The sequence below is a fragment of the Psittacula echo genome, assembly GCF_963264785.1.
Source record: "Psittacula echo genome assembly, chromosome: 7".
Taxonomy (NCBI): Eukaryota; Metazoa; Chordata; class Aves; order Psittaciformes; family Psittacidae; genus Psittacula; species Psittacula echo.
The window spans coordinates 53,917,305-53,936,675 of record NC_137740.1 but is presented as its reverse complement, the minus strand read 5'-3'; the positions used below and the strand labels follow the sequence as shown (position 1 = coordinate 53,936,675).

Here is a 19,371-nt window from a genome sequence, read left to right as displayed (position 1 = left end):
CCAGCAAGTAGTTATTTGAGCATCAGTGTTGTAGCAGATTGACATACCCAGATTCCTGCTCTGCCCAGATCACTTGTCTGTGTTCTAGTACCAGCAACAGATGAGTGATACTGTTGAGTTAGCTCACAAGCAGCTGGGCTGTGACAAGGGGAAGGAACACTGGAGTGGAAATAAAACTGGCTTGGGCAGAAGGGCAGCCGTGTCTAAAACAATTGCTACCAAAGGAATGGCTGTGAAACTGTAGTCTCAGTACTAATATTCTGAGCCCAAAAGTTTTCATTTGTCATGGCATGCTCACATCCCTGTGCAGGTTCCTAGCAGCAGAGCTACATTTCAGTTGGGAAGTTTCAACCTTTTTCCTTATGCAATTAGCAAAGCTGACAAAGAACTTCAAATCTGGCTGTTGCGATATTGCCAGTCTTAAAATTATCCCCTTGATGTCTTCCAGTAATTTTTCCTACTTTTCCATGTGTCACAGTTTCTACAAGTCTTACAAAGTAAAATGTATATCCTGAGCATGTTTAGAGCATTTGATTTTTTTTCTTTTTGAAATACACAGAACAGAAAGGTTGCATATGTAATTAACTCATTTGTTCCTCTAGTAGGCCAGATGGTGTTAAACCTGTGTTCAGTGTAATTTTGAGTAGTGTAATAAAAAATAGTATGGTAGTCTTTGTCTTTGCTAGCCTGACTTCCCCATGAATAGGGGAGAGATGCTGGTGTTAGAGGACATTTACTATTATCTGCTCAGATATACTGTGTTTCTATTGCTGAAGAAAGGGTGAGTTTATTATGACAGCCAACTATGGAAAGAGATTTGAGTATGGAATGATTTAATTTTACTTGTGCTTTATAATGTGTGTAGATAAGGTCAACAAACTTGGAATTCCTTGTACTACAGGTTATTGATTGGCTGTTGATTTACTTCATGTGTTTATTATTAAATTATTACTTATTATTATTAAATATATTACTTATTAAAGCAGGCATGCTAAATCTTGGCTTTTTCTGTTTCTTAGATAGCTATAACAAGCTTTTTTAGGGAGTACCTTATATTTTGAAGTCTTTGAAAAGTCTAGGAAATGGATGTGTTTGTTTATGCATTGGGCTTGGAATAGATGGCAATTTCCTTATTAGTCATGACTGACTTGTCTGCATTAGTATCTAATTTGTGAAGCTGCAAATTCTTGTGTTTGTGTGTATGTGTGTATACATACATAGGTGTATGTATATGTAACAATAAGTTTCCTCCAGTGGAATGGGATTAGGAAAGAGGAATTTAATGAAATTAACACACAGTAACAGGAACAAAAGCTTCTGTTAAAGCCTCCCTTTCATAGGGATAGGGAAGTCCATGTAGAGTCTGGTTTGGTGTAGTCTTTCTTAGGTTAGGATTGTTCATGTGTCTTATGCTTGGTTTATGGGTGAAATTGAAAGCTAGGTCAACCTTTAGGCTTGTTCTGATTTAAAAACTTTGTAATTGAAACTGTTCCTGAGAGATTGCATCTTGTGATAACACTACAGAAATATTCAGCAGTATCTCTATTTCTGTGTTCCATGTATTGCAAGCTACTAAAACGTAATTCTGTGTTTATTAAGTCATCTTAGTTGATAGGATCATCCTGCTGCCCTTATTTTTGGTAAGGGAGCAAAAGAACCAAATACCGTATTACTACTCTCCAGGTTGAATATTATATGGTCTTGGCTCTGCTTAGACTTTAAACAAGGCAGAAATAGTCTAGAGCTTGGAATTGAAATGGTGTTGAACCAAGCACCAGCATATTTTTCTGATGAAAATTATACTTCAGATCAGGAGTACAAAAGGAATTACCTGGTGCTTTAAAAGTTTGAAAGGTAAGATGCAAAAATATAAGTAAAACTATTTATTCAGTTCTTAAAATTTAGTGACTAGAAAAAGATTAGGGATTACTGAGTATATAAATACTGTCTCTATGAAAATATGCCATACTTTTAAATATTTCTTTGCATGGAAAAAAATAGAAGCTGGACTAAGAATAACACAATCAAAAAGTGTAACTCCTGTTAAAATTCAAACTCTGATTTGGAAAAATACTGTTGTGGAAAAACGTCAACCACGTGAGCAGCTACCTTCCATTTACACTCATGTATAGTGATTAGTGATAGTACTTTAAAAAACTAAACCCCCAAAACCAGAACTTCTAAATCCTGCATATGATCCCATAATTGTCAGCCAAGATGTGAAGGGAATAAGAAGTTCCAGCAAACCCCCACCATGTCCATGATAGCTGGTAGGATGAAATATTGCTGCCTCCCTAATTTTGAGATGTAGTTCATGTGGATGAGGTTTTAATATAAAAAGTAGTGTGCTGTCATCCAAATTGTTTATCCATTTAGCTGCAAATTACCTTCTTACTTGAAGATGTCTTCTGTGGGAAAGTCTGGCAGTAATTCTGTCCTTAGCAGTTTGTGAATCTGGGTTATAACTGAGTTATAATTAGGCATGCCTCTATTACCTTTTTAGTGGTGGTCAGAAGTGTGCATTTGAGACAGATTTCCCTACTGCTCGCAGTTACTGCCCTTTTGGCTTGTGTTGTCAAGTCATCTTTGCAACCACAAACTGTTTTGTTCAGTCAGTGAACTGGAAGACAGGATCTAGGATCGCATCCATGTTATGCAGCCCACTTGCCAAGGTGTACGTATTTCACTAGACTAGAGTAGAGCTGGTTGAAGTGAATCCCCTGAGGGAGTAGAGGTGATTCCTGGGACCTTTGCACCAGTTTTGCTTTTGTGTTGCAAAGTACTAGTTGCTAAGTTAGTCATAGTCAGCAAAACTTACATGAAAGTAAGGGGGATTGATAGTGCTGATTTTGTACACAGAGTTGGAATCTGGGTCTCCTTCTGGATAAGATAGCAGACAGTGAGTTGTTAACTCATCCTGCAGTCCAAACTTTTGGTCTCTGACAGACTGTATTCATTTGAAATGACAGTGTCTCTCATCAGTGGATTATTTCTCCTTGATGAAGGACCCAGTTAGCTTGCAGCTACATGCTGCAGCCTCTGCATTTTCATGCTGTGGAATTCCTTTAACTCTGTAAAGCAACAAAACGTGTACTAAACATTTCGTAGAACAAAGAGAAGATGTGGCTTCTGCCCTGCAGAATGTGTTTTATTTTTTTTGTTTTAGGCATGATATAACAAGTTTTCGTTGCTGTGCTATTGTGAATCACTTGTTAATGAGGACATGTAAGAAGAATTTGCAGTTACTTGACTTAAGCCCATAGATACCATACTTTGTTAGAATCTAGAATATTAGAATTTAACTAATATTAACAGATTTATGATATTGAAGCATCTTGCATAGTGGTATGTTTTACAAAAGATTGATATAATAAGCAAATATAATGGGGAAACAGAAGCTGAGTTTAGTGTAATGTGCTGCATAGAACCATTCAGCTGTGGTTTGGGGCTGGGATAATGTAATCTTTAGATGTTCTGTACTTTTTGCTCAGCTCCTAGACTCCTCTCTTCGCACATTTCTTGTAAGATTCTCATTTGCTTGAGAACAATGATCCAGTGGTTTTGCTGGTCTTGTGTTGGATATAAGATCACACTTTAGTCAGCATTGCACAAACATCTGTTCGATTCAGTAACATGAAAACCAAGCTCCCTCATGCACAAGGTGAGGGAGTGGTAACTGCTTTTGGCCATGGTAACTGCTATAACTCTTCAGAAAATTTATTCTGCTCTTACCATCTTAACTTATAACTTAGTATTCTATTAGTTTGTTTCATGCAGCTTGTGTTGACTCATAGCCTGGGGATTTTGTTTAGCCAGCTGCTTGGTTTTAATTATGTTAGTCTTGTACCTAGAAAATGCTTTTTCTTTGTGTCATGTAAATAACAGCAGTGAGTTGATGGGTTCTATGGTTTGTTTGTCTAGGATTTTGTGTGTGCAAAACAGTCAGATTATCTATGGTTTGTATTATTTCTGTAATTGTTATGGGATTGAAGCATGTCTTAGTCTGGGCCTTACTGTTTTCTGAAACTGACCTCTGAATATGTACTACCTATGCCATTCTTTGGCATGTGTAAATGATTGGCTTGACTGCAGTCAAATTGGGTCACTTCTGTGTTTCTCCAAGCCAGTTAAAAGAAGCTACAGATGAAATAAAAATACACAATTAAATGGCTTGATGCTTACTTTTATTCATAAGTATCATCATTATGAATAGCTGAAAAGAAAATGGCAGTAAAAGACCATTATTTATTAGAAAGATCTTTCGTGGGAGAAAATAGCCTTTCTTAGAAGATCAGTTTTGAAATCTGCTTAACAAGGACTGTCTGTAAAAAAAGGTAGAAGCTAACTCCAAAAGATAATGTAGATACCTGTCTCAGGAATTTGTGGAAGACCTTTGTAACCACAAAGTCCTCTGTAGCGTCCTTCAGGTTTTCACGGAATGTTGTCTGCTCAAGCTGCGCACCAAGTGCTCCAACTAATGTGGGAGGTAGCAGAGCTACTGACACCCAAGTTATGTTGTAGGGAACACAAAGCACAGTTTCTTTGCTGCTCCTTCCCAGCAACTCTGATAAAAGATTGATCCTATCCATTGCTTTCATGTTTGTAACTCTGAACACAAAAGAAAACCAAAAGTCTTTTATATTTCTCTAGCTTTAATTTTTATTTTTGTGGAATTTTTTTTTTCTTCCTGTATCCCTAATTTTACTACAGAAATCAAGGTAGGGGTCTGGCCTTATTCAGAGTTCCAGCAATGTGGCTGACATTTCAGTTTTGTATCCCTAAGGATTCTTACATGGAAATTAACAAAATATGATTGTTCTTTTTAAGAACTCTTGCAGCATTCATTTCAGTGCAGAGCTATTGAATAGGCTGTGCTGCTTGTATTGCACTGAAAGTGTGGTCTTAGAACTGACTTAAAATCTGTGCGCTGTACAGAGCTGGCCTCACATTTGCCTTTGCCATATTAACATAGTAGGCAGTGTTCAGAAATGGCAACTTTTTCTTATGTGTATTTTAATGTAAAACTGTGACAGTTACATTTAATAAATGTTTTACTAAAATGAAAATATTGCAACACATCTTTCAATCGAGGTACATGACATACTAAATAAACGAAACTGTTGCTGTTGATACGGTATGACAAGAAGTAAAGTGAACGTGTACCTCAAGACAAGGTAGTACCTCCCAAAGTCAAGTCTCATGCCTTTCATGAGTAAATAAAGCAGTGTGTCATTATTGACAGTTGTCTGTCTTACTCACTTCCTTGCTAATTAGGAACAAGGGATGCTGTGAGGGCTGAAAAAAATAGTTGGTATTCTTCTGCCTAGAGTAAACTACAGTTTTGAACCAAAGAGCTTCTGATAGTATTCTTAGTTAGTGTTCTTTCTTATGCTGCTGTTAACCTGGGGGGGGGGGGGGGAAACGGGATGGTGATGGTTCTTGAAATAAAAATAAACAAAACCCCAAAACAACAGTAAACGATTAAAAAAAAAAAAAACCAACACAAACTAAACCCAACCTGAAAACCAGATCAAAAAATACTGACTCCTGAAGCCCAATAAGGAAAACCAGTTAAAAGGAGGTATGAATTATGAAAATTGGTAGTATGAATTCAAGTCTATGAAGAATGCCAGATACTATGTAGAAAATGGTCAAACACATCAGGAAGTATTTTCCTTAGCCTTAAAGGAAATACTGTTTTGTTAAACACAGTTTACAAACGTTTTCTTCCTGTTTCAACGGAACTGTTTAATGTGTTTCAGATTTTGGCTGTTGGTTTGCTAGTGTGAACTTTCTTTGTATGTCTTCATGTAAAAAAGTTATTCGAATAAATGTTTAGGAATGGTCTTACTTCTGCTTGGTTAAGTGTATTTTGGAGTATAGTAACTATGCTCTTTAGAAAAAGATGTATTCATTGTTTCACAGACAACCTAGAAAGTATGTCTTCATCAGTTTATTTAAATTATACTAAGAAATATTTCTTAATACCCTTCTGCTGTATAGGGGAAAGCTAAAACTCTTGCATGGGTGTAGTGGGGAGTCACTTAGTTAAAGAGCACTGCTTTCTTCCTATTATGGAAAATAGTGAGCTGCTTTTAGCAGGAGGTGTGGGTCTGTCATGTGAACAAAGGGAGAGCTTCACTACCAGCTCTGTGTAGTACATAGAGTAACCAGGGGACAAAACTGTACTGGCTGTTGAAGGAATATAGTTCTCACCATAATGCAGCAGCTGCTCCAGTATAGTACAAAAGAACACTGCGAATGTGCGTTCGTTAATCTGCACACACAGGCCTGGCACTCTGCCCTCATTTGTCAGCAAAGAGCACAGTCTGTCATCACAGCGGGTACGTCATAACATTAAAATCTTTGTTCTTAAGAACTGTGGAATTTAACAACATTATGGGATTATCTTTTTTTTTTTTTTTTTTTTTTTTCCTGAAGTTGAATGAACAAAGTATTGCAAGGTCTACATTATATGTCTGGTCTTTGACACTTAGGGAAATGCAGTAAATAGCAGTCCACTTGAACCATTTATATGAAGTGGTAGGTTTTCAATGAGCTAGTAGGAAATTTTTATTACCTTGCAGAAATATCTCCTAATTACCCAAAGCAAAATGCAGTAGAATTGGTCCTATATAAATAAAACATTTTGATGCTTGTATTAAAACCTTATCTGGTAACTTGTTAAACTATTCGAGTTATAAATTGGCTGTTTAACAAATTGACTGTCTGCTACAAATGTGGAAGATTATTAGATTTTCACCATCCATCAGAAAGTCATTAGGAAGGATATTCCTCAGTATAAAACATATATTTGCTTTCCTGAACCATGAATCTAAGACCAGTGGAGAAGTAGAAAAGTCTATGTCAGGAAGATGTCCTACAACTTAATATTTTTTTGGTAAATTGGAGAAAGCTATCTTTATCATAACTTACCTGGATCTCTAGCTACTGCTAGATGATTGTATAAGTGAGATGTCAAGACTGGTGATATCTCCCGAAAACTGAAATGGCAAGAGCTCTTTATACACTGTAAGTTGGATGTTTGAAACACAATTTAGAATACCTAACAGCATTTATGAAAATAGGATGTACAATGTGAAGTGTGTATTGAAATTTCTTTAAACTGGTTTGATAAAGAAGTGGCAGGTTAAAAATGAATCTCTGGAACTCGGGGGCAGTGAGGGCTCTATTTTGTCGTATCAACAGTCAGAACTCTGCCATCTCCTTCTTCTAAAATATTTTCTGCAGTATCAGCCCTTTGTTTTGTCCTCTGTGTACTATGAACATGAACAGGTTTATTCCCTTCCTTTTTACAGCAGCCTTTGATGTGTGGGCAGGTGATTTCTCTCCCTCACTTGTTTTCCAAAACCTTATCTTCATTCCAGATGTCCTCCATTTGGTGCCAGTTTGTCTTAACAGTTTGTACTGAACGCTGGACCCAGGATTCTAACTGGACCTTGTCAGGGCTTGTAGGGCGCAACGGGTACTAGTGCATTTTTTTGCTAACTAGTACCTGTAGTTGACAGAGACCTGTATGTGAGCTGCCCCTGCTGTGACAGCATGGCATTCATTGTATGCTCACATGTGAGTGGTTACACTGGCTGATGTCAGATAGTGTCACCTGATCAGTGATATACTTATGTGTTCTCCACCCTGTTGTGGAAGGTTAGTACAGACTTTTTTCTGAGTTTTCTCCATCATAATAAGCCATCCAGCCAGTTCTTTATTCACTGAGTGGTCCACCCATCAAATTGATGTCTCTCCAATTTAGAGACAAGGATGTCGTGTGGGACAGTGTCAAACGCTTTGCACAAGTCCAGGTAGATGACCTCAACTGCTCTGCCTATGTCCATTAGTTTCATAGCCCCATCATAGAAGGCCACCAAACTGGTCAGGCAGGATTTCCCCTTAGTGAAGCCATGCTGGCTGTCACCAACCACCTTGTTGTTTTTTGTGTGCCTTAGCATGCCTTCCATAAGAATCTGCTCCAAGATTTTGTCAGGCACAGAGGTGAGACTGACTGGTCTGTAATTCCCTGGGTCATCCTTTTTCCCCTTCTTGAAAATGGGGATTATATTTCCCTTTTTCCAGTCTTTGGGAACTTCACCTGACTGCCATGATTTTTCAAATATGATGGCCAGTGGCTTAGCAACTTCATTTGCCAGCTCCTTCAGGACCCGTGGATGGTTTTTGTCAGGTCCCATGGACTTGTGTACATTTAGGTTTTTAAGATGGTCTCGAACCAGATCCTCTCCTACAGTGGGCCTAGGGTCTTCATTCTCACAGTCTCTGTGTTTGCCTTCCAAGACTTGGGTGGTACAGTCAGAGACTTTGCCAGTGAAGACCGAGGCAAAGAAGTCACTAAGAACCTCAGCTTTCTCCAAATCCAGGGTAGCCAGTTCTCCCGATATCTTCCGGAGGGGGCCTACGTTGTCCCTAGTCTGTCTTTTATTCGCTACATACCTATAGAATCCCTTCCTGTTATCCTTAACATCCCTAGCCAAGTTTAATTCTAACTGGGCCTTATCTTTCCTAACCTGGTCCCTAGCTTCCCGGACAACATCCCTGTATTCTTCCCAGGCCACCTGTCCCTGCTTCACCTTCTTCCAGCCTCTTTTTTCCTTTGAATTTTCCTGAGCAGCTCCTTATCCATCCAAGGAGGTCTCCTGGCCCTCCTGCTGCACTTCCTTCTAGTTGGGATTCAACACTCCTGAGCTTGTAGCAGGTGATCCTTGAATAACAACCAACAGTCTTGAGCCCCCCTGCCCTCTAGGGCTATACCCCATGGAACTTTAGTAAGCAGGTTCCTGAAGAGGCCAAAGTCTGCTCTCCTGACGTCCAAGGCAGTCTCACTGTCCTGAGGATCTTGAATTCGACCATTTCGTGATCGCTGCACCCAAGGCTGCCCTGGAGCATCACATTTCCAATGAGCCCTTCCCTGTTGGTGAGCATGAGGTTGAGCATGGAACCTCTCCTTGTCGGCTCCTCTATTACTTGCAGAAGGAAGTTATTTTCCACAATCGAGGAACCTCCAGGATTGCTTGTGCCGGGCCGTACAGTCCCTCCAACAGATATCAGGGTGGTTGAAGTCCCCCATGAGAACAAGGGCCTGCAAGCGTGAGGCTGTTCCTATCTGTCTGTAGAGCACTTCATCCGCAGACTCCTCTTGATCAGGCGGTCTGTAACAGATCCCCACAGTAATGTCCCCCATAGCTGTTCTCCCTTTAATCCTGACCCACAAACTCTCTGTCAACTGCTCACCTGTCCCCAGACAGAGTTCCATACTCTCCAGCCTGTCCATAACATAAATAGCATCTCCCCCTCCCTGCCTGCCAGGCCTGTCTTTTCTAAAGAGCCTGTAACCTTCCATTCCAGCACTCCAGTCGTAGGAGCCATCCCACCATGTTTCTGTGATGCCTATTACATCATACCCCAGTAGACGTGCACACATCTCTAATTCCTCTTGTTTGTTCTCCATGCTACGGGCGTTTGTATGGAGGCATCTGAGCCGAGCTCCAAATGAAGCCAGCTCATTGGCTGGAGTGGCTGGAATATCTCTACATCGCTCCAAGCATTTATTATAGGTGCTGGCAACTGATTGGGCTCGATGTCCGGCTGAAGACCAGTAACAAGTGGTGTCCCTCAGGGATCGGTGTTGCGACCGGTCTTGTTCAACATCTTTGTCGGTGACATGGACAGTGGGATTGAATGCCCCCTCAGCAAGTTTGCTGATGACACCAAGCTGTGTGGTTCAGTTGATACGCTGGAGGGAAGGGATGCCATCCAGAGGGACCTCGACACATTTGTGAGGTGGGCTGATGCCAACCTGATGAAGTTTAACCATGCCAAGTACAAGGTCCTACACCTGGGTCGGAGCAATCCCAGGCACGGCTACAGGTTGGGCAGAGAAGAGATTCAGAGCAGCCCTGCAGAGAAGGACTTGGGGGTGTTGGTCGATGAGAAAATGAACATGAGCCGGCTTCAGTGTGTGGTCACAGCCCAGAAAGCCAACTGTATCCTGGGCTGCATCAAAAGGAGTGTGACCAGCAGGTCGAAGGAGGTGATCCTGCCCCTCTGCTCTCATGGAGTATTGTGTACAGTCCTGGTGTCCTCAACATAAAGAGGACGTGGAACTGTTAGAACAAGTCCAGAGGAGGGCCACGAGGATGATCAGGGGACTGGAGCACCTCCCGTATGAAGATAGGCTGAGAAAGTTGGGGCTGTTCAGCCTGGAGAAGAGAAGGCTGAGTGGAGACCTCATAGCAGCCTTCCAGTATCTGAAGGGGGCCTACAAGGATGCTGGAGATGAATTCTTCATCAGGGGCTGTAGTGACAGGACAAAGGGTAATGGGTTAAAACTTAAACAGGGGAAGTTTAGACTGGATATAAGGAAGAAATTCTTTACTGAGAGGGTGGTGAGGCACTGGAATGGGTTGCCCAGGGAGGTTGTGAATGCTCCATCCTTGGCAGTGTTCAAAGCCAGGTTGGATGAGGCCTTGGGTGACATGGTTTAGTGGGGGGTGTCCCTGCCCATGGCAGGGGGGTTGGAACTAGATGATCTTAAGGTCCTTTCCAACCCTAACTATTCTATGATTCTATGATTCTGTTTTGAAATGGAACATGTTATATATTAGTGACATCTTCTTTGGTGGAAAATACCCTGTGCTTGATTTCTTTTTTTAAGGCCATGCTTTAAAGCGTTTGTCAGAGTTGTCGATTACATAGGAAGAATCCTGTAAATCTGTGTGGTATGTTTCTGTAGTACAGTTTTGCGGAGGCAGCCAGCTTTTATAAGGAGCTTGATTCACTTTTTAGCATTGTGTTACATTAACACCTTTGCTCTGTGCAAAACCATAATAAAATTTAAGTGGAATACAGGACTACGTGGCGTTACAGCTCACAATTTTGAACAGGTTTTACTCTTTTTTTTGTGTGTGTGTGTGTGGTTTTTTTGTTTTGTTTTTGTTTTTTTTTTTTTTCCCTTCCTTACCCTTTTCTTAACTCCCCCACTCCCAGAAGCAAAACCAGACCTGTCTAATGATATTTAGAAGTTTCCTGTAAAGATGTGTTTGTGTATGTTGGTAAAACAAATAAAAAATGGTGTGACTGCCCTTCTTTATGGCAAAATTTGTGTAATAGATAGGTACCTGCAAAGAAATAGATTCTTCAAATTCTTTTATTATTTTTCTTCAGCAACAAGAACAAATAGAAAAAAAGCAAAATAGTATGGTAATGATGGAGTTGTTGTAAAAGTATGTATAGGCACTAGCAAAGAACTGTTAGAAGAAAATTCTGATGCTGGAAGTCCTGCCCTATTAATTAACTTGCTGAACTTGCTATCAGTTTTAGTATAATAATTAGGCAATAATGGCACCAGTCAAATTATTCCAGTGTCTTCTAAGGTGTTAAGGGTGTCCCCGGGTACTCTCTAGTACATTTTTTTTGTTCTCTTTATTGCTAGTTAGCATCCTGAATTGTCTTTTCTCTAAGTCAGCACATGCATATGCCTAAAAATTCTTATTTTTCCAAGTCGAAGCTGTGGGGGGAAAAACCAAACCTGCTGAAGTCCTAAGTACTCTCAACCACAAAACAAAACAAAAAGATTAAAGTAATAATACCTGCATGCCTCTAGGTATGGAGGGATAAATTCTCTGGTGTTCCCTGAACATAGAGAAATTGAAAACTTATGTCACAGGCTGCATGTAGCTTGATATTATTGGCTTGTACTGATTATGGAGGAGGGAGAAGGATAATGCAGCCTTGCTTGTTTTAACAAGATCTAATGTCTTAATGACTTAAACACAATTAAGCTCCTATCGTACATATGGCTGTAGTGTGAATTATTTTAGGTTACTTAAACAACTTTAAACCTTTCCTCTACTAGAGAAGATAGTACCTTTCTGATTACTATAGCTTGCTTTTTTTAATTTTTTTTTCAGGTAAGATGGTTCCATTTCCATGTGCCTGATTTGATTCTCTTCTTACCCTCCCAAATTTAGAGGGAGAACTGATCCCTCTACTCCTCTGATTCATCTTCTTCCTTAGCTACTTTACCCATAAATTGCATTCTCTTTAAACCTGATCAGCGGTGAGGTTTTCTTTCCAGGTCACTGGTAAAAATAGTAAGAAACGTCAGGCTGCTACACCACAGGGATGAGTTTTCTTGGAAATATTCATTGGTGATTCTGTGCTTAGAGTTATGTTTTCATCTTAGTTAACAAGATTATAGAAAAGTTTACTGTATCTAGCATTAAAAATTCTATTTAATCACAATGTATTAGTATCATGTTAAATGCCTTGCACTCATAACAACAGTCTTAAACTTTTCAGTTACACTCATAAATTGAAAAAATGTCTTATGTTCTATAAAGTCATGTTTTAATTACCATTATCTTTATATTAATCATTTGTATGTATCTATATCAAGTAGCTTATTGCCTTTGAAATCATTTTGCATGAGATCAGAAGAAGGATGCGGGGCCTGAATTATTTGTGTTCTGTTGACTTTAAAAAAAAATGAATAATCCATTGTTTCATTTCTTCTAGTCTTTTGGAATGCTCCCAGTGTTCTTAGGTATGGAAAGAATAGCTCAATATGCACTGCAAGCTTGTCTTTACATCCTTTTGTAAGTTTAAAAATATAATATTTTTTCTCTATTTGCTCTAGACTCTGAGATGAAGATTGGGTTATACATGAAATTGGCAGACTTACAGATAACCTAAAGGCTATCAGTAATTAATAAACACTTTAGAAGATGGAGTTAGAACTCTCTTGAATAAAGTGAAAAATACTAGTAACAGCTTGGAGGTCACTATACTCATAACAGAAGAAAGATGTTTCTCTGTAGGCTGTGATTTCCTATCCTTAAACACTATGAGAGTCCTCAGTTACCAAAGAACTGAGCTAGTAGCCATCTTTTTAAGGCTGAAACCTTGGACAGCAACACAAAAGCCTTCCAGCACTTAGTGTCACATAAGAAGGTACTGCAGTCACTGGGGCGATAACTGAATGTCTCTCCTGCCAGTTACATTGCTTTTTACTGCACAAAGCTCTTGGTTCATAGTTACTTTTAGAGAATATTCATCTTGGCTACCATCTTGATGGCTAAATTGAAGTTGAAATTGTGCAAGACTATTTTTGTATTTTTTCTAAGTATATTATTTTTTTATCATATTGCTGCTTTTGTTTTCTTACCCCAACTGTAGCCATCTAGAATTTTTTTTCCTGCTAGTTATTTTATCTGGAACCATACCATTATTTTTGTATAACCACTAACTAAATTTGCCTTTAAGTTTTCCTGGAGGCATGCACTGCAGATTTGTTGTTCTCTGCATTTCTTCTGTACCTTTCTTTGAAAAGGAATTTTAAGATGATCTGGTTTTGCAAGTGTAATCCTAGTCAAATGTTATTTTGATTTTGTCTTTTGTTCCACTTAAGGATGGCCTGTATCTGTCTTCTGTTGGTTATTTATTTAACAAATTCTTTCTTGTACAAGCTCTTATTGGAGATATCTGCTGAACTGAAGGTGAGTCAAATTCACCCCTTTGCCAAAGCAAAGGCTGAAGTGCAGACCAAACAGCGATAGGCTCTCATGACCTTCATTCCTGAGCTAGTGCATATTGAGGTTAGTTCAAGGCAAACCTTGAAGATATAGGCCTGAGTAAAAATGGGAGAGATCAAAGGGTTTGAGATGGGAACTGGATCTTTGGGGAAATTTAGAGTGATGACTGGGTAGGAAAGGAAGTGAAGTTACTGAGACCAAACACACAGGCCGTCAATGCACAAAGCTTCATTGTCACAGACCAACTTGACCTTTTTCCACTTTATTCCTTTTGTAACTAAAAGATAACCAGAGTCAAGTGCGTAGAGCTTCTTCCTGAAAGTGCTTCAGTTATTTTATCTAAAGGGCACCATCAATCTGTGACAACCCCAATAAAGCAGAGACCTCCAGATCTATGTGTAGGCATGGTGTGATAAAACCTATTGCCAGGAATATCTTTTTCCAGAAGGATGACAATTTTTTTCTCTCCCACTGCATAACTCCCACCTCTCCTCCTCTGCTTCTTGTGATGGCATCAGTGTACGTGGTACTACTTTACAGATTAAAATAATACGTTGCTAATGTGTTGGCAGCTAGACCTGCCATTATCTCTTACCTTATTGTCATAATTTCTGGAGGCAAAATAACGCATTTAGATTAAAACAGGAAAATACTAAAGAGAACTATGGATTATAATAATTGAACTTTCTAAATTTTATTACATAATGGTAGTCTAGTAATACATTAAACTGATAACTGATACCAGTTAATAGTATTACACTAATTTCAAGTAGAATTCAGTCACAAAACGTTTAAGCAAAGGTTAACTTTGTGAAGTAACAAGACGAAAATGAAGTCCACAGCTCAGGGCTTCCACTGAGAAGTGTTCAGCTGACGTGCACTGTGCGAGGGGTTAGATGAGCATGCACTTCATCCTTCATCAAAACTTGTAGACACAGTGTGAATCTATACTATTTTATATAATTCAGTAACTGATGGAGTGGTAGGCTGTCATGTGCCTTGTACATCATTTAATAGATGAGAAGCATCTGCAGATTGTGTTTTGCATACACTTAGTGGTGAAAGTTAAGGAATCTTGGATTTTATATCAGCTTGTTCAGATTAGTGTGTTTTAGTGACTGCATGCTTCCTTTACTAGGGCCAGTACCTATTTTTTCCAGTCTATGGCCTATCCTACAGTGTAACATCCTTTTCACTTTTGTTCAAAACCCAAAGATGAAGACAGCATTCAAAATAACTTTTGTGTTCTGTCATTGATACACCTAGAATTGCCGAAAGAATTTATAGTTTGTGAAGAGGAACCCAGTATAGTCAGTTAGAGATTAATTCAAAAGCCATTGTAAAGGTCATGTTAATAAATGATAAAAGTATTTTAAGTAGAATCTAAGTAAAAAGTTAAAAGAGTCACTATTATAATGCGTTTTCTTTACTTTGATTCATTTCATAATTAAGTCAGAGCTGTCTGATAGATCAATATGGTTCAGTTGGCTGCCAGCCAGCTTGCAGCCTTTTCTGCAGCGGACATGGGAAATTGGTATCTGAACAGCAAACTCTGTTCGAAGTGCTTCCTGCCACAGCCGTAAAGTCCCAGCACGTAGCCTGATTTGCTGCTTTCTAGCTTGGGTGAAGGATGGTGCTGGAAGCATATTTCCTGTTGTGTGACAGCACATCCTGGGATAGTACAAGGAAGTTGCAAGTGATAAAGCACAAAGAAGAAAGGAGTGAGAGATGTTAATGTTCCTTTCGTCTGTAGTGTCTGGTCAGGTCAACTTCTGTGTGCTTGTTCACTGCAAGTGCAAAACTGTTTTTTGTTTTGTTTGTTTTTTTCAATGAGTAACTTGAACAGCTACTTTCTTATCTGCAAAAGCCACAATCAAAATTAAGGGATTTGGATTTGATACTTCATTTTGAAGTACCTGAACTGTACAGCAAGTGTTACACCATATGCTTTTTGATGGCCAGTATTTATTTTGTACCCAGGTGCAAAGAGAACAGAAAGAATGCCAGACACAGCAGAAGATGTGTGTATTAATATGAATGTTCTTATCAGTTCATTTTGCTTGATTTTATCTTGTAATTTTCCTTTGCAGCAATATGAAAATTTGAAATTGTCTTTATGAAATGAAACTTAATACTTAAAGTAATGCTATAGGTGCATGTGTGATTGATCTCCGTCAATAATTATAAATTTGTGAAATAGTTGTTCAGTAATCTGAGATCTCTCACTTCTGTACCTATTCCTTTGATTTGCTGTGGGATAGTAAAAGAAAGCTTTAATTATATCCACTGTAGCTGCATTTAATATACTAGGTATACATTACTGGAAGCTAAAATATCACAATGCCCTCTGTTTAGCGAGAAAACGTGTACATTCTCTTGTAGGCTTGGCATTCATCTAGCCTGTGTTGTTTCTTGGAGCCCTGTAGTGCCTCTTTGCCTTGCTTGCTATGTGTGCATATATACCCAACACAACTTGGAAAAGAATTTTTATGATAGTTTTTAAGTAATATGTCTCAAAATGGCAACTACTCTGTGTTTGAGCATGAATGCAGTGAGCTGTATGTCCATGTTAATAGTGATTTGAAAAGTAATTGCAAATCACGAATTTAGTTTTAATGCAGGTTGCATTTATTAAAATCTACCATTTGAATGTTCTGGCAGGTTTTGGTTATGCCTTGATGTACAGAGTGGAAAGTTGGTAACAGAAGCTATCAACAGTAACAGTATCTACTTTAAGAATGCACTTGCAAAAGAAAATGAAAGTAGAAAGAAAATGAAAAAGAAAGTAGATAGTGTTAAGAATGGTAGGGAAAAATCCTGTGCCAAAGAGGTTTTATACATGATAGTTCACTTCGTAATGTGTTTCCAGTAACATAGAACATACAACTGATAACACTGCAAAATGTTGTAATTGAAATGGAAACCACCTCAAAGAATAGCAATTATAATGAGCATCCTTTATAATTTGGAGCAGCAAAGATGAGGTCAAAAAATAAATTGAAAAGTGTTCTGCAGAGTAACATCATCTGTTTGCTCATTCTGCTTGGAATGAATAGCAACAAAAAAAACCAAAAAATAAATATCAGGGTACTTTTGACGCTTTCTTGTGCTGTATCGTGTAATTTCGATTACCATGAAAATGTTGCAAATGACAATTTCACCAAAGGACTGATTAACATCAAAATCGGTATCACTTGGCATTCAAGTGTATGATATTTGGGGCGTATGTTTGTATTTCTTACTGGCTATAAGATTTATTTTTGCCAGCAATCGAAAAGTATAGGAAATAAGTAAATAAAAATCCTCATTGATTGAAAACACTAAGACGTAAGAATCCAACTGAGCAACCACAGTTCAACTTACCGTTATAACTCCTATATTGAGAATAGTTAACATTATGAAGCAATCCCCAAATTGTCTAAATTATGTTATAAAGCAAGCTTCAAAATATTGAAAAGGTCTAATTTTTAACACAGACTAAGTTCTTCTGCCCAGTCTTTTATATCTATAATGTGTACTGTAAGAATTTTCTTTGCTAAAATTGCTTACTGAATTAGATTTATCTTAAGTTTTCGATGATCAGGTAGGTACTGTGATGTATACTGCCTGTTAGCTGTGACCAGCAAATATGCTATAATATTCCTTTCTTAGTGAGGATTATATACCAGTTTTTCTAAGAGGGTCCATTATATCTTGTACTCTCACAATATTGATTTTTACTTTTTTAAATACTACAGATTGACGTGCCTGTACAGGCAGCCAGCTGTTTAGGATAGGTAAATAGTTTTTTGGGTATTTAGGTAACATAAGTTACAGATGCTGCCTTCAATTCTGATGTAACATATTTGAATCTGGTGATTTTAAATTGGTTGCTAAAATGTCCAGCAATTTGCCTCGCACACAGTTCGCAGAAGTTTCTTACTAATTGTCTACACCAGTTAAGCCTTATGGGATTACAGAGTTTGGATACTTGAAAAGAAAGAACAGATGTCAGTCAATTTATAATTTTAATGAGAACAAGGGAGGGAGGAGAAAGAGGAAAAAAACAAACCACAACCAGCCTTAAAACACAGAGCAAAAAAAAGGCATTGAGAAGAATCAGGAAACAAGAATTCCTGCTTTATTTAGTCCAATCAAAAAAATCCATCAATTAAGTTCTTAAAGCAATACCTCTCCCCAGATTTTGGCCTGGCATGATATCGTTGCTCTGCAGTCCTTACTATTCACACCACCTTATTCTGCAGCTCTTCCAAAAAAAACCTGGTTTTACTTCCATTAAATGTTCCACACCCAAACTGCCCAGCAAAGGTTTTTGTTCTGTAGTTGTACCCTCTTGACTGTCAAAACTGTGTAGTTAATCAATGAAACCCACTACACCCCTACCTGTCACTTGTATGGGGTCTGTACTGACCTTTCCATGGCAGTATGTGTCACTGCTGATGGGACTTGATGTTTACAGTTGGTGGTCTCCAAATCTGTCATTCAAAGGCAGCTATAAAATACTTACCCATTCCTTTCCTCCCTTTATTTCCCCTCCACTTTCCAGTTAACAAGGTGATTTAATAGTTGAGGTTCATACATGCGGGTCATTCCTTTTGCTAAAGCAAAGGTTTTATCATTATGAGAAGGGGTTGTGGGGTTTCTGGACAGTATGCGTTGGCGTATCTTGTGCTTGTAGCAGAGGTTTCAAATAATACTATTGGTATTTACTCCTGTTCATGGGAGCACAACAAATACTTACAATCTAGTAATCACCATCTTAAGTCATTGGAATGTATTACTTTGAAAACAAAAGGAGTTAACCATTTTTCATGTTTTATATTGTTTTTTTCTGTTGAGCTGTTCTCTCTGTTTTGTTCCATTTATCACCATGTCGTCTTTACTCCGCTTGGCTTATTTGGGGGAGAAAAGGACGAGTGATGTTTTTACCAAAGAAAACAGTTGTTTATTACAACGTGAATAGTTTATTGCTGCAACTGACTTTACTGTTTTGAGAGCTATTCATCATGCAACACCTCCTGGAATAACGTTATGAACCAAAAAGGCATGAGGAACGAGAACATGACTGTCTGGTTTATTGTTTTAATCTTTAAATAGACTTAGAAAACTGGCAGTTATTTCATTACTGAAGGGAGGTGGAAAAAAAAGAGACTTTTCCATTTCATTCTCATGCCATAAAATGTATCAGTTTGCAAACAGGTATTTGTGAAGGATGAAAACTGGCATCATTTTACCTTGGTTGCCAGTTAAGTGAGAAGCAGCCTCTAGTTCTTAGTTCTTTGGAAAAGAACATTCTAGTCCTGGTGTAGGCCGCAAGCTAGTTACCGTTTTCATTTTTGAACAGAAAGAAAATGTACTTCCTGAAGATGGTACCATATCTGTAACTATTTTTTATGCCTTCACAAAAGTAATTTTTAAGAAAAGCTTTAGTTACTATTTCATTCACCTTCCCATTTTTGTGAAAACTGATAGGACAGTCCTTTGCCTTACTAGTAGACTGCTAAAATTCCAGATTATTTTCAAAGTGGATTGATGGTCAACAACAGAAGCCTGTATCGTAGGTATCCTGTCCTCAGCACAACCCTTTTCTGTCTACCAATCTCCTCCTGTTGATCTGCAGCAGTTCCTGATGCGGACATAGCCTATATGACCCTATGCTTACCAGAAGCTTTAAGTGATGGGAGCTACAGCCAGGTGTCCTGCAGAAATCTACAGCAGTGGATGAAGTTAACATCCCTGGGTGCAAATCATCTGTTAAGAAGGATTTTCGGTAGAGCAGAATGATCTCTGTGATGGTGTGTGGATT

General features: G+C 38.5%; 1 protein-coding gene across 6 annotated transcripts in view; it reads left to right on the top strand.

Moving 5' to 3' along the window:
- CAMSAP2 (calmodulin regulated spectrin associated protein family member 2) overlaps positions 1 to 19,371 on the top strand; it is an 86,170-nt gene that overhangs the window by 12,545 nt on the left and 54,254 nt on the right. The window lies entirely within an intron of this gene.